Below are 16,062 nucleotides of genomic sequence, written 5' to 3'. Positions count from 1 at the left end.
AGACGGCTTCTGTAAATCCAGGACCGTCCCTAGAAAACACTTGGAGAGTGTGGGCTTCGCAGGCCCCATTGATCACTTCTTTTAATGTTGATTCAAATGGTGGCATCTTGAGCACATTCCTTGAGAGATGTGCTGGGGCCCGAGGAAGATGGGAGTGATCAGCCCTCAGCTTATTTCTCTGTGTCGGAGCATGTGTGTTTATGAGTCAACACTTGCAAAGCCAAATGCAATTAACTCTAAACGGAGATCTCAATTAAATGGTGATCATCTGCTGAAGCATCCCATTGCCTTGGATGTCTGTTTTAGGTCTCCCATTGTGAGCAGCACGAGCAGAATTACTAAAGGTCTGTGACGCATTTCCCAGCTAGGAGTCAGTCCCTGCTACATTTGGGCACGTTTTATGCAAAGAGTGGCGATCACGAGAGACTGTGGAAATGACGAGTGGCTCGTAAGAGGGGTTGCTTTGCTTCGCTGTGGCCCTTGGGTCTGAACAAATTACCCAATTATGACACATTTCAAACCAGCCTGGATGAATATAGCGGGGCAAAAAAAACCCCAACCACAACACTCTTGATGAAAATACCAGAGTTCTTCTTCCCGCCTTCTGGAAACGCTTCCTGTCACACATTTGCTTGTTTTCCACCCTAAACATCTGCACCGGCCATGAAAAGCCTCAGCTGAGAAGAATAAGAAGTAAAAGAGATCCAGTCACCCAAAGCCCTCTTCCTTACTCTGCCCCTTTCTCCCTTGATGCCCCCTATGACTAGAGCTGTCTCCCAGAATGCCTCTGTGCCACCACCACCTCCTTTCTTTCATTCAACACCCCCTTCTGAATCTACCCTTTCTTGGAAGGCTTCGGGACACCCCCTAACTCCAGATAGCCGTATTGTAACCAAATTAAGCATTGTAATTCAACTCCCCACATCATCTACCCCGTCTCTATTTCCTTTTCCTTTGTCATTTTCACGTGTCACATTTTAGGTTGTATGCCTGTGAAGGATGTTATTTGCAGAGCGTCGTATACATCTGGGGTGTGGAGTTTCCCCCAAATCACACCCACCAGCCCCACACCAGATGTGGGCCCGGTCTTCCTTGGGACTTCCTGTGTGGCTGGTTCCTACACAGACGGAATGTGCCACCCCGACTCTCCTGTGAAATTGTAGGCAGAGGAACTGTTGATTGCTCTTCATTCATGGAAGTAGCCGGCCATACCGACAGCAGCATGAAGGATTAGATTTTGATGCTGCTTATGACAAAGTGAGTGCCCCAGTTTTATGTTTTGCTGCTCTAGGCAGAGGCCTTACACCATCTATGTATGATTGGGCCAGCCCTACCTGGACAACCACAGCCTTAAAGAGATGGCCTAAGGAACATACTTTTCGTTCTTCACCAGGTATTTATACATTAATCTGTCCTATTTTTTCAAATCGTGTATAGAAAGGGTGTGTGTGTGTGTGTGTGTGTGTGTGTGTGTGTGTGTGTGTTTATTTTCACACATATAAATTTGCATATACAATCATCAATGGCAAAATTACTCAATTACAATCCAAATGTCTGAATCATATATATCCATTTACAACCCTAGCTTTAAATTAACTACAATTATCTTGTCTTCTAACAATGAAATAATTTAGGCTGCAATCCTAAAAGCAGGGTGTGGAGGAAGAACTGATGGCGAGTGAACTACCACAGTGAGCAGGCTCTTTTGCACAGATGTCTTCACTGATCCGCCTCCTTTGCTGTCTGTCAGTGTTGAAGCTCAGACATTGGTGAGGCCAAGGCTGCAGAGATTTCTGCAGTGGCAATACAGGGGCCTATGGCAAGGTCTGGTCTCTCTTTCCCTTCCTTCAGATAAGAAGATTTACTTGATCAGGGCTTTCCCCCCCCAGCTGGAACACACCGGAACTCAGTTCTGGCCCCTCTCAGGTGGGCACCATTGCCATTCTAAGAGAACGAGGGAGGTGTTCCTGGTGAGTTCCGACACTTCTTTTTCTAGAAAAATAGCCCTGTGCTTGATCCTATGGCTTTGGGGGAGCCCTTCTAGGGGCCAAAGGATGGTGGGATCCAATAATTAATAAATGAAAGTTTATAAAGAAAGGATGGTCAAAGAAAGAAGCATATCTTCTAATTTGGAACCTGAGACAGTGTGGTCTATTGTTTTTAAGCTGGTGGGTCAAGACCCACTCCTGGGTTGCGTGATCCAAGGTGGGTCGCTGCCACCAGCCATGTGCCCCAAAGAGCCATTGCGAAGATCTTGTCATCATGGTTCACCCAGTGAGACCCAGCGAGTGTATGCCTTTTTGAATGCATTACTTGACTGGAGAACTGCACTGTGAAATCCACAAATTTGGAAGGCTGGCTGCATCTTGGTTCACAAAGTCTTGCATCTTGGTTCACAAAGTTAGATAGGTTCGCCTTTAAATGTGAACCTGAATCAAATTTATCCCCCATCCCTAACTAGGGACAAGGAGATCTTCCTTCAAGCCCTAGGAATTTATCATATGAGGGAAGAGTAGCTGGCTGGTTAATGACAGCTTCAATTGTCAAACATTAAACCTGACAAGTTGGCACTTCTCTCCAAAAGTAAACAAGGGGATCACACAGAGCTGAGAGCAGCTGCCTAGTGCCATGTTATCCCCTGCTCCCTTTGCCCACTGTGGATGACCCCAGATGCTCTCCCCCCAAGGCCCGCAGCGGCCAGTGCCCCAGTGTTCCTGTCAAAAGAAGAACAAGGAGAAATTACCAGGTCACCTCTCCTGGTTTGTGTTCACCGAGTCAAACCAAACCGTGATTGTTTTAGTCTCTGCATTCAGAACTTCTTGAGATTCACTAGAAGTCCTGGGTTAAGGCAGGAAGTTTCAGAGATGAAACAGGGTGCCCAGCCTGAAATTTTCACAGGGGCAAACAGCACTGAAAGCAAGAGCCTGCTGGATCAGGTCAATGGCCCACCTAGAGCCCAGCTTCCTGTTCTCACAGTGGCCGACCAGATGCCTGTGGGAAGCCCACAAGCAGGAACCAAGCAGGAGAGCCCTCTTCCCCTCCTGTGCTTTCCATCAACGGGTATTTAGCAACCTTACTGCCTCCATCTGTGGAGCCAGAGCATAGCCATCACGGCTAGTAGCCAACGAGAGCCAAACAGGATATGTAACTGCCCAGATAACATCATGAGCATAAATAATCTTGAATGCACAGTAATAAAGGCTGTCTAGCCCTAAGTTTTACTCAGACGCACTGAAATGAATGAACCCAAGGGAGTCATTCATTTCAGAGGGTTGTCTCCAAAGTAAGTCCTATTTAGAGTTTATCCACTGAAATAATGGGCACAACTAACTTAGGTCCATTGATTTCAATGGATCTACTCTGAGTAGGGCTATCATTGGCTGATCATACAGGGAGAGTGCAGGGCTCCTTGCCCAGTCCAAATGCGGCACCTTTTGGGAGTGTCTGTCTCAGATATTTAGATTTTTGAATCTTGGGATCAGGATGGCTTGGGATTCATTTGTTCATCTCAATTATTAAAAGTATTAAAAACTATTTTCTTTATATTAATACTTCTAGACCAGGCATATCCAATTCCCAAGAGACTGATCTACTCCCAGTATAAAAAAAACTGGCAGTGATCTACCCATTGGCATTGGAGGGAGGAGGAGCGTGCGTGGGGTGGGTGGATTGCCCCGAATTGTTGAGCTTTTGGGGGGAGGATTGCACAGAGTTTTTTAAGCTTTCCCCCCATAACTTTTTGTACACAGTAAGGATCCCATGATCTACCAGGATTAGCTGGGGATCTACCAGTAGATAACGATCTACTGGTTGGACATCTCTATTCTAGACCCTTTCTCTACCCATAGATCGACACCCCCCCGAAGTTTGCAAAGTTTGACCAAAGTTTAAAAGAAAGAAAAAAGCTTAAAAATACAATAGAACCATGTACTCATGGGTGGGGAACATAAGGCCTAGGGGCCAATGTAGCTCTCCAACCATCTCACATTGGCCCTTGAGATTCTCCCAAGGCCACTCCCCTCCCCAGGCTGCACCCCTCACTGGCCCTGCCGCATACTCTCCTCCATAACTTTTGCCTGGCTGGAAGGTTTCGTAAACTCCTGTAATGACTTGCTTACTTGGATGGAGAATAGAGAGGGGTGTGAAAATCTAGCCTACTGTACAAAGAGAAATTCTCTCGCTCCGCTCAGCATTGGCATGTGGCCCCCAGAAGGGAATGCACCCCCCTGCAAGGACTAATATGATAATCAATCCATTGTGGAAGGAAGCAAAGAGGGAGGAGGAAACAGTGGGGCTTTTTAACAGAGTCCTCTGCTTCGTCCCAGTTAATTGTGGCCTGTCTCTTGTTTTATCTAATTGTGTGCATAGGAGTGGGATTAATTTGATGGAGGTGGTGAAGAAACCCACACCAAAACCCACACATCCTTTTCAAAGACTATGAAATGCCCCTTTACTTTCTAATTCTGCAAATGAGGGTGCTGGAACCGTCACCTGATGGCCTCTGCTTTTGTCTCATTCTTGGCTGTGCAAAAATGGAGAGTTGGCCTCTCTCCATTTCTCATTACCGGCAATACATGAGGAAGGAGCAGCCCAGGGGAGTCATAGGAGGCGGTAGTCCTAGGCAAAACCAGCAGCGCCTGCAAATGCAGCTCCTGCTTTCTTTGCTGACCCTTCATGGCTCGTTCCGGTGCAGCCGCTATGCTGGCTGCTGGCGATGGGCAGAACCCCAGCTCCAAATCCCAGCTGTGTGGGACGATGACGTCTCTTGTCATGGGTCATTTGTCAAAGGGCTTAGCAGCACTTTGTAGGGCTGGAGGGATCCAGTTTCCTGCTGCTGGGGCTTCAGGGCCTGCTGAGACTGGTTAACTGAGCGTGGGGATGGAAGGATCTCTCCAGTCCAGCCTTAAATTCAGTTCCCCACATTTCTTCAGCAATTTGTGGCTATTATTATTTTTTTAATCCTCATGGGAATTCATCAGCAGTTTAGTGCAAATTTCCCCTAACAGAACACATTTTTTTCATGCACTTTTGATTCATGTACACATTTTGTGCAAGCAATTTCTCCTAACAGGATGTGTTTTTGTATGTTAATTTCACTGATACATTGATTTTTATGCACGCTTCTCCCCAATATATACATTTTTGTAAACATTGGTTGGAGAACGGCATCGCAAAATTAGGATAAGTGTGAATTTCAAAGGATAGCTGCAATTTTGGTTTGCATATTGTTTCAGAAAGTGTGGATTGAATCATTTTGCCTTTAAATGAGAACTGAATCCAATTTCCCCCTCATCTGTAGCTGGGCATCTGCTCACAGCAGTCACAGAAAGGCTGGAAGGCTGTATAGATGACAGGAGGGTTGGTCAGGCAGCTGGCTTAAAGGTCATGGTGGACACTAAGCTTGAATGAATGGTGGGGAATCGTTTTTGAGCTGGACTCAACTGAGCAAAGAAGCAGTTGCAGAGCATTTCCTAGTTTTGAAAAAAGAAACCATTGTGTGCAAGACAGTATGATAAGGAATGAATGATTTACTTCTATGGGAGCCAGGCATTTGTGATGGGAATAATCATTCTAACCAATGTAGGTTTTTATGTCCTTTTACTAACCTTTAAAAAAACCAAAACCTTCACTTTTAAATGTACTCTACTACACCATCTATTATAGCACCTTGAAAGCAGGCACACCTTTAAAAACTGGATGATTTTGGCAACACAAATCTGAACATAGGCAGACAGAAGATCAGCTGGAGCAGATCAGTGGCTCATCAGTGGTCCATAGAGTATTCTACCAGATGCCTTTAGGAAGGCCACAGGCAGGGCACAAAGGCAACAGCCCTCTCCTATTGTTGCTTCCAGGAGTTTATATTTAGCTATCATGGGTGTTAATGCCTGTTGATGGACCTGTCCTCCATACTTTTGTCTAATTCAGTGGTGTCCAAACTTTTTTCAAAGAGGGCCAGATTTGATGCTTGAGGGCCGGCCAAAGTTGTTGAGCTTTTATTAGGATTGAAGTTGTTGAGCTTCTTTTAGGATTAAAGGCAGATGGCCAGGAGAGCGAGACAAATGAGAGAGTGAGCTGCACACCGAGCACACAACGGTCACGATAGGGTGCATGTGTGAGCTGGCAGGTGGACGGTTCCAAGGGTCAATGCTAGAGAGCTGCAGCTCTGTCAATGCGTTGGCTCCTGGGCAGAACAAGCCAAGCAGCAGACGTTCGAGGGCTGCAACAGATTAATTTCTCAGAATTGCTTGGGGGGCTGGATTAAATCGACCAGGGAGCCGGATTTGGCCCCCGAGCCGACTTTGGACATGCCTGGTCTAATCCCTATCTAACAGGACTGTGATGGCCAGAAATGATGGGAGTTGTAGTCCAAAAACATTTGTAGAGAACCACATTGCCTACCTCTGGCCTAGGCCCATTTTAGCCAACTATGCCGGTGGCCATCATTTCAGATCGTGTAGCAATGAACCCAACAAATTATGTGTTTTAAACTGAGGTTTAAATTGCCTTCGAGCCTCTCTTGTACTGTTTATGTTAACTTCTGGTTTTGTTTGTGCAGAAGCAAAGCATTTGTAATGCGAGTGAGCACTATTTACTGTAGGGACAGGGAACATTTTTTGCCTGGCGGGCCAGAACCATATTTTCCCCATACCAGCAGGCCAACTTTGATGTCACAGTGATGTCATGTGATTGATGGGTGGGTGGATTGTCTCACCCACCTACCAAACCCGGCCATTGTGGGTAGGGAGATACTGCTCAAGCAGAATTGAACTCTCCACACACTAGCCGATCTATGTGTGCGTGTTTCAGTCTTGTTTTCTGAACATGCCAGTCAGCTCCCGACAAGAACACTCTGACATGACTTGTGGATTATTAGCAGATCTGCAGTGAGCTTGGTCCTGCATTCGGTAGCTGCAGCTCTACTTTGACCAACACCTGACATCACATACTACATAATGGGTGGGACATGTAGATGTAGCTTTGGGAAATGGCTTTACAGGCCAAATGGGGAGGTCTGGCCGGCCACGTTTACTCTGTAAGTTTAAGTTTTACTAGGTAAGTTTTCTGATCACATTAAAAACCCCACTGAAGCAAGAATGCCTAAGCCACATGTATGAAAATATTCTAAGTGCATGAGCTAGATTCTCTTAGGTAAGGCACTATTTTCTCAGCCTTGGTTCAAAGTCTGCAAAATGGGATTACTTACACTGACCTGATTGATAGGATTGTTGCACAAACTGCTGAAATGATGTATGAAATGTTCTTCCAAAGATCTGCAATGCTGTATAAATGCTAATTACTATTGTTACCTGTGACTGTCAAGGCCCCAAGCCTTTGGGGATGGAGTAGATTTCGGGAGGCAGGGGGGAGGCTGCAAGCTTTCATTTTCTTCCGTTAATATATTCAAATTTAATTGTAGCTTTACGTGCATATTAGTTCACTGAGAAGACACTTGAACTTTTCTTATTTTTTCATCATCCTGCAAACAAAAAGCACCTACATGTTTAACTAATAAACAAATTTATTAGTGAAAACCTGGACATTTTTAATTGCTTGGCAACCCTAGTTAAAAGTCTAAGCCAGTCTTTGGGGATGAACTCTCCCTTAGAGGATCCTGTTGCAATGCAACCCCAGGTTTTGAGTTATTTTTATTTACTATATTTATATCCTGGCTTCTTCCACATAGACCTCAAGGTGACATACATGGTGTTTTCAGGTGGGTTCCTATCCAGGCTCTGACCAGACCAAGACCTGCTTAGCTTCAGCAAGGTGGTGACTTCATGTGTCCTGAGACCATGTTCTGGGATTTTCAGGGAGACTGGGGCCCCCATCTACACTAGACACTTAAAGCCATATTATTCCCCTATAGAATCCAGGGAACTGTAGTTTGTTAAGGGTACCGATGCAGTGTGTGAGAGATCTGTAAGTGAAACTCCCTTCCCTAGGTGAGGTTCCCTCTACAGGTGGTTGGAAACTAGTTGGAACCTTTGTCTTGCCTGTGTAGCAAGTCTTAGCTGCTATGCCAAGTTGTTGACCTGTTGTTCATTAATAAATACAACAATTAAAGCTACTCTGCTTCCTGGTATTATGAAAGGTTTCCTCACATAGTAAGTACTCTTCCCAAATCCACAGGACACTACAGCTGAGAGTTGTTAGGGGGCCCCTATCCCTCTCACAGAACTGCAGTTCCCAGAGTTCCCTGGGAAAGATTGATTGTTAAACCATTGCAGTGAGGACTGTAGCTCTGTGAGGGGAATAGGTGTCTCCTAAGGACTCTCAACACCCCAAACAAATCACACTTCCCAGGATTCCTTGGGGGAAGCCACGACTGTTTCAGGTGGCCTAGAAGAACAGCCATGGAGCCATTTCCACAGGTGCCAGCAAAATACTAATGCAGGCAGAAATGGATAACATACAACTATAGAGCCTAGAAGGTCAATTTGCCCACACTTCTGTCTCAAAACACTAACAAGTTTGGGGCTTACCTTCTACTATCACTCTAGGCCCGTATTTTGATGGATTGACTCAGTTTCCTGAGACACTTGGAGGGGCTAAGCTTCTTTGAGATTTGGGTTTAGAACAGGATTTGGAGTCAGATTTTCACAACCTTAGTCAGGGTGAACAAAAAAGTTACTCATTGTCTTAGGTGTGGGTGAGTAAAGATACCTTCACTGTGGCAATGGAAGCAATACTAAAGCTGAAAGCCTGTGCAGAAGCAAACAACTCCCAGTTCTCACAGAAATATTGATACTGGAGGGCCAAAGATGGCAGGTTCAAGTGTTGAACACACACACATAACTGGGATGGGCAACTCTGTCCATTTCAGTTCCTCGCAGTTTCTCACTTTCCCACTCTTAAGTTCAGTTCTCCACAATTTTACATCAGTCTGCAATATATTTTTCAAGTTCTTGTGAAAATTCAGCAGCATTGTAGTACAAATTTCTCCTAAAATGCCAAATAAACACATTTTTGCAAAGTAATTTCCCCATATTTAATGCATTTGGGGCTGTTATCTCTACTAATGTGCATATTTTAATGCACACTTTCTCCAAATGTTCATTTTTGAACATGCTACTTTGAGAGAAGACACCCATGCAAAATTTAAAGAAGTGCAAATTTCGAAGGATGGGTGTGTTTTGGTTCATAGATTTATATTTTTTTTGAAAGTGTGAATTATGTTGGTTCTCCGTTAAATGTGAACTGCACCTTCAAATTTCTCCCTCTTCTCTGGGAAGAGGGATTAATTATTAAAACACTCGGAATTGTAGCTCTGGGAGGGGAATAGGGGTTTTCTACAACTCCCAGCACCCTTAACAAACAACAGCTCCCATGATTTTCTGAGGGAACCCATGATTATTTAAACTAGAACCGTAGTGCTTTAAATGTATGGTGTGAATGGAGCCTTATAATGTGCACAGGTGGTAGATGCCAGCTTTCCTCAGTACAAAATGTCATTGACATTCTGGTATAGAATTTTGGGTAGGTTCTTGTAGTACATGGTGCCCTTCATTTGCTTTCCTTGAAAAACTGTTCATTATTCTGTTCTACATTTCCTTTTTGCGGTAATCTATAGTGACATGTACTACACCATAGTTGGCTTTTAAAAAAGAAAGAAAGAAAGAGGATGTCTAATTGCTGCTCTATTGTCCAGGACACACAAATTTATAGATCTGGGATCTATAAATGTCTCAGTGTGTGACAAACTGCTATGACATTATCATGAGACTGAGAAGGAGTGTACACGCAGGAGCAGGTGTCATGAATACTGGGTTGTTGACCCATTGAAACAAATGGACTTGCTAATCAGGCCCATTGATTTTAAGAGGTTTCCTCTGAGTTTGACTTAGTTGGACACAACACTCAGAATTGATTTATTCACTACCTTTGTTTTCTTTTACTTTTCTTCCTAGGAATTCAAGAAAGCAAACATTTTTATTATTGATTGGTTGATTACAGTGATTTGCATGCTGCATTTTGGGATATGGATCCTTACAAAGCTTACAAGTACGTAACAGTAAATTACATGGTTTTCTTTCTCCCCCTGCCCTGGCCTTTTGTGCTGACAACATCTCTGTGAGGTAGGCCTAGCTAACGAGTCCATTACTAGTCACTCAGTGAACATCATGGCTGACTGGGGAACGTCTTGTTTTTTCTTGGTCTTTTGCAAGTCACTCTGGAAGCCTTTTGGGCTGAAGAGTGGCGTAAAAATACTTCCAGCCAATACTACTAGTATTAATAACCATGATAAACACATGGCATTGTAGGAACCTCAGGGGAAACTCTGCTTCAGCTTCGCCGCAGGATGAACAAGGCACTTGGCAGTTGGTAAGGAGGAAACTCCTTTGCTGAGTCTTAATTATACCCTTTGCGACGCAGTTTACGATTTCTGGGTTAGTAGTATATGGGAATTTTTTGCTGTATGAACCATCGATTGCTGTTGATATGGAAAAACTGGCTCAGCTTGTAGTCTAGAGATGTGAAGAAGAGGATGGGAGAGTGGAGAGCTGAATGCATGTTAGCATTCTGTCCAGCTGCTAATGAATTTAGTTCACATTCATTAGCAGAGCAGGAGTTACATGAATCACCCTACAGCCTTGCAGAGTGAGCACCTAGTTCAAACAACCTCTAATTGCGTACTGAGCAGGGAGAGATGCTTTAAAGTAATCAGATGTTCCAAACTTCCACCGCCTTATTTGTGTGTAAAGGAAGGAGCGATGGGTGTGTCCTTATGGCGGCTGACTCCTCCTCGCATTTGGGAGCCAAATGTAGGACAAGCTATAAACATCCCTCGGAACGAACTGAAGTTGCTTGCCTTTGCTTTGAAGGCATGGTGACACTGTTCTCACTGAAACTGCCTTTTGATAGTGGGCAGAGATAAGGAGGGTAAATATGCAATGGTGGCAGCATGGAAGCAAGGATCAATGTCTGATTTGGGGTCAGAGGGACCCTGCCAGGAACATCACAGAGGTGAATTCCCTATCAGTGGCTTGAAAAGGGATTGATTAAACAGCTGTCGTTTGAGTTAGAAGGAAAGGCTGGACTGGACACAACATACTCTTTTGTAAAGAATCCAGGACTTTGGTCACAACAAACTCCACCGCATACTTTTAAGTCACACGGATTCCCCAAAAGAATCCTGGGAACTGTAGTTTATCCCTCACAAAGCTTCAGTTCCCAGTACCCTCATCAAGCTACAGTTCCCAGGACTCTTTGGTGGAAGCCACACATTTTAAATGGGCTTTAAACATTGTGGTCTGGATATAGCCGTAATTTCATGTTCCATAATTGGAATGTATAGGAACAAAACGTTATGCAATCCTCTGACATGCAGATGTTGTGCAGGTAGAAGAAGACATTCCCTTTCTCCCCAGAAAGCACACCACCACCACTTTCACCTGCCACATCTCTCGCCTCACCTCTGCACAGAAAGCCTTTACCAGTTTGGTAGGTCAAAGCCGAGCCATCAATCTCTGTGGCATGTCAGAAAAGTCCTGTTGTTTCATTACGACTGTGGCTCCTTTTGGGGACGCTGGAGAGATGGAAGAAAGGGAGATCCCGGTTGTTTCCAGGGTGTCAATATTTTGTGGTAGGTCTTCCACTGCACACTGGCAGATGCAGGAAGGATAGTAACAGGGGAAACCACTAGAAAGTGTGGGGTCCATTCAAAGGAAGTTGCCCGACCTCTGCTCAAACCAGTCAGGATAGATGCTCAATAAACAGGTGAGCTCTGTGAAAGAGAAGAATCTAGGGCTTTGGATAGGGTCTGCCCCAGTGTAGAGACAAAGGGATGTGGAGGTAATGTCCTTGGGAGTGAGGTGAGGGGATGAGCCGTGAAAGCCAGTGTGGTGTGGAGTGTTGGACTAGGACCTAGGAGACCCAAGTTCAAATCCACACCCCATCTTTAAGCTTACTGGGTGACTTTGGGCCAATCACCACCTTTCAGCCTACCTGACTCGCAGGGTTGTTGTGAGGATAAAATGGAGAGGAAGAGAACTATGTGTAGCTCCTTGCAGGAAGGTGGGATAAAAATGCAGTAAGTAGGACAGAACCAACAGAACAGATAGCTACGGTCTACTTCCACTGCCGAAGTCAGCATGCCTTTTCTGGGAATTGCAGGTGGCGAGACTGCTTGCTGGCTTCCCATGGGTATCTGGTTGAGAACAGAGTGCTGGACTAGATGGGCCTTTGACCTGATCCGGCAGAGCTCTTCTTCTGTTCTAATAACTGGAAGGGAAGATTAATCTTGGGTAGTTTATACAGGGGGTTTTGGTGGGGGGGTGGGGAGGTCTTACTGATTTGCACTTTGTGAAACTGTGAAGCATGGTAAATGCTTCATGTTAGCAGGATGGAAGGGGGAGAACTGTTGTCCAAGTGTAAATTGTCCTCAGCCTTTGGAACAGGGTGGAACTTCTTTTTTAAAAAAGAAATAAAATAAAAATCTAAGTAGAACATTATAGTAGAGGAGAGCCTCAAGCACCCTCATTACGGACAGCAGTTCACTAACCCACATCAGAACCTCAAAGATAAGGAAAAAGCTTCCAGGGTTCATAGCAAGCTCTCTTCACACCGCCTCACATGCCCCTCTGGTTTTCTTTTTTTATGCACAGACTTTAAAGGCCCAACCTTAGTTTGGGGGATAGGGGTCTGTCCCAAATGGTTCTCTCATTCCAGGGATGATCTCTGCATCTAGAAACCATATATTTTTTAAAAAAATCAGCCCCCATAAAAGGGCACCAACTGAACATCCCTGGCAAATTGATGTGAAATTCCCCTAACATAGGATATAGCTGGCAAATAACAGTGTAACTGCCTGGGTATGTGTTTGCAGCACAAAGAGAGTTTGGGGATATTGGCTTTCAGCCCTTCAGTGCAGGGCCGGATTTAGGTTTGATGAGGCCCTAAGCTACTGAAGGTAATGGGGCCCTTTATATGTCAGCTGTCCTTTGTCAACAACAAATTGTCACTGGTTTTTTGTGTGTTGAATATATGCTATATGGCAATTTATGGACCTAATAGGTATCTAAAGCCATAATGGGATCAAAATAAATAAATTATGTATTACATGAAATCAATCATAAGACTCATACCCTTAGTCTATGCTGCCTGATCAGTCTACAAGCACTCTTTAATATTAGATAACAGGTACAACAGCTTGACCTACATTCAACTGTGCTCCACTGCATCTGCAGCTGCATTCTCCATGTTGCCATGCAACCAGTCAATGCAAAATATAGGCACCCTATATATAGAAATGAGCAAACCAGTGATATTTTAGGGAGCAGGCTAGCAGGCGGGGCCCATTACTTACATCATAGGAGCCTACACAACGCAAAACACTGTTGCTGTATGTAGGTTTTATTTTATTTTATTTTAATCTTCTATTTTGGAAATGTACATCCAGTTGTTTTTTTCCTTTAATTTTTTTTGGGGGCCCCAAGAGAATGGGGCCCTAAGCTATAGCTTGTTTAGCTTATATGTAAATCTGGCACTGCTCCAGAGATCTGCATAGCCTGAGATGGCTGTATATCCTACTAAAAAGAGGACAGTCCTTTATTTGAAGGGTTGTCAAAGGACAGTTCTCTGCTTCAAGGGAACCTCTGGGCCCTGGGTGAAATTTGGCCTGTGAGGCCTCCTCATTTGGCTCGCTATGCCATTTCCTCCAAAGCACATCCACATGCTCCATACCTCACATCATATGTGATGTCAGGTATGGGGCAGGTAGAGAAGCAGTTGGATTGGCTGCTGGGGAGTCCCCAAGCAAGATTGAACTCCCCACTCATCAGTTGTTGGGTGGGGAGTCATTATCCTCACCCTCACTGGCCAGCTGCAACAAGTGGGCAGTACCATCGACCTGCCAATCACTTAAACTCCCTATGATACCAGATGATTGACAGGTGGGTTGTCCCACTCACCCATCCAAGTTGAACCAAAGGGATAGGTAAAGATCTGGCCTGCTAGGCAAAAAAGCTTTCCTGCTCACGCTCTGTTTGAAGGAGTTTGCTATTTGAAAGGCTGTCTGGTCCAAGTTTGATTTGAAGGCAAAGAGTATTAACGAGAAGGAGAGCGGGAAGGATCTTAAAATTGCCAATCAACAGTTATCAGCACCTAGGCAGCAGACAGAGCAGGCACTATTGTGACATGGATTGTATTTCAATTTAAATTATAGCAATTGTTTCCCAAAATTTGTACCTGTCTGTATAAATTTGCACATGCATTCTTAATGCAAATCTGTAACTTTGTCCTTTTTGGGTTGATGTTTAAACAGCCACCCTAGTGTCCCTTGCCAAGCATTGGATTTTCCAAAAATTGTGGGTGGGTGGAGGTAATTTCCCATCTGTAGGGAAATAATTAAGGGGTTTTTTTAAATTAAAAAATGGATCTCCCCTCCCCACGGGTTTGCGTGCTTTTGTCATTGCGGTATTAAAATATTGGTTCAATATCCACCCTACCCCACCCCCCACCCCCACAAAAAGGTATTTTAGATGGGATTGTTTTGCCCTCGGAAGTTCCAGACTCTGCAAAGGAAGCAGAGAAATGATGAGCGTTAATAAGATAACAAAGACATTTCAGCAAAGCAGGAAAACACATAATGAGATTTTATCTAACTGCTGACTGGAGCTATTTGGCTGGGACAAGCCTATCTATTTAACAAGGAAAGTGCATCTCTCAGGTTTCACTGGTGCCCTGACATTTGAAAATCACCTTGTGAATGTTTTAAGAGCAAGTCCTTTTAAAGCATTGCAGCTGGATGACACACCAGGCAAGCACAATGGGGCTGTTGCTCACTGGGTGTGGGTCCACGAGGCAGTGACTTGTCTCATTGCCATTTGTTGCGTCCCACCCTCTCCACTCCTGTCTGCATAACAGACTGGCACGATGGCAGCAGTGGCGGGGTTGCATTGTTCAAAGGAACGGCGTCAGCACCAGCTCTACCTACACTGCACCGGTCTCGGCTTGAGGTGCTGCAATCTGTCTCGCCGTTCCGCCCATGTGAGGCCCATTGGAATCAATAGTGGAAACCTGGCCCAAGCTACGGCTTTCGAGTGAGCATCACATGTGACTTGTCTGATCACCCGTGTGCCCCGCCCTCTCCGCCCGTCATGACAGCAGCAGCCGTGATTGCATTGTGAGAAGGAGCGGTGTCAACAGAGGCCAGTGTTTCCCTCCGAGTAGTATTGAACTACAGCCCCCACATCATCCCTGTCCATTGGCTGTGCTAGCTGGGGTGGATGGGAGTTGGGAGTCCAGCATCAACAGGAGAGCCACAGGTTGGCCAGCCCTGGCACAGAACTGTGGGGTCCCTATTGGAACGGAGAGTGCAAAGCTGGCAATGCAATGAGCACAGAAAGGCCTGCTATATTTGCTGCAGCTTTGTGGGTTGGATTCCTTGGCAATGTTGTTGTTTAAATTGCTATAGCACAAGCTGTCTTGACATGTATTGATTAAACACGGATAGCTGTTTTTAAATGGATGAGGAAAATAAAACTTAAAATGTGTCACCTGTGGGTTGACATATTTGGAAGAGCAAAAAAAGAGGGCGCATTTGCCGACTTCTACTTTTAACTTTGGATTGCTAGGACGCATGAAAAAGAGAACGTGTCCCAGAAAAGGAGGACATATGGCAACCCTAATTATTTGACTATGATCCTCAGGGTCCCTTCCAACTCAAAAATTCTATGATTCTATGCCAAGCATGATGATTTATTTTTCTTCTGTGGACACTAGGTCCCTACAAAACTGTGTTGTTAACTACCGCAGTACGAAACCTTTGCTCACTTTATTAAGTTGCACTTTGCATCGAGCCTGAAAATGATTGGGCAACCGACACCACTGGACAGAACTGGTGCAACATGATCTGAATGCCAGGCCTCCTCGAGCAACCTGCCAGCTACATGCTGTGCCGGCTGAAGCGCCTCAGCTCTTTAAGGGAGTGCATTACAGCGGCCTAGTCTAGCACTTGAGAGCATGTTACGAGAGCCCTTGTTTGGAGTTTGGAGTATATCTGGTCCTTGCAGCCCAGTCCACACTGCTTCTCTCACCCTACTGGCACACAAAGTGATG

This window comes from Podarcis bocagei (genome assembly GCF_964188305.1).
Source record: "Podarcis bocagei genome assembly, chromosome: 7".
In the NCBI taxonomy this organism is placed as follows: Eukaryota; Metazoa; Chordata; class Lepidosauria; order Squamata; family Lacertidae; genus Podarcis; species Podarcis bocagei.
The sequence above is the reverse complement of the archived record's forward strand: the minus strand, read 5'-3'. Positions refer to the sequence as shown.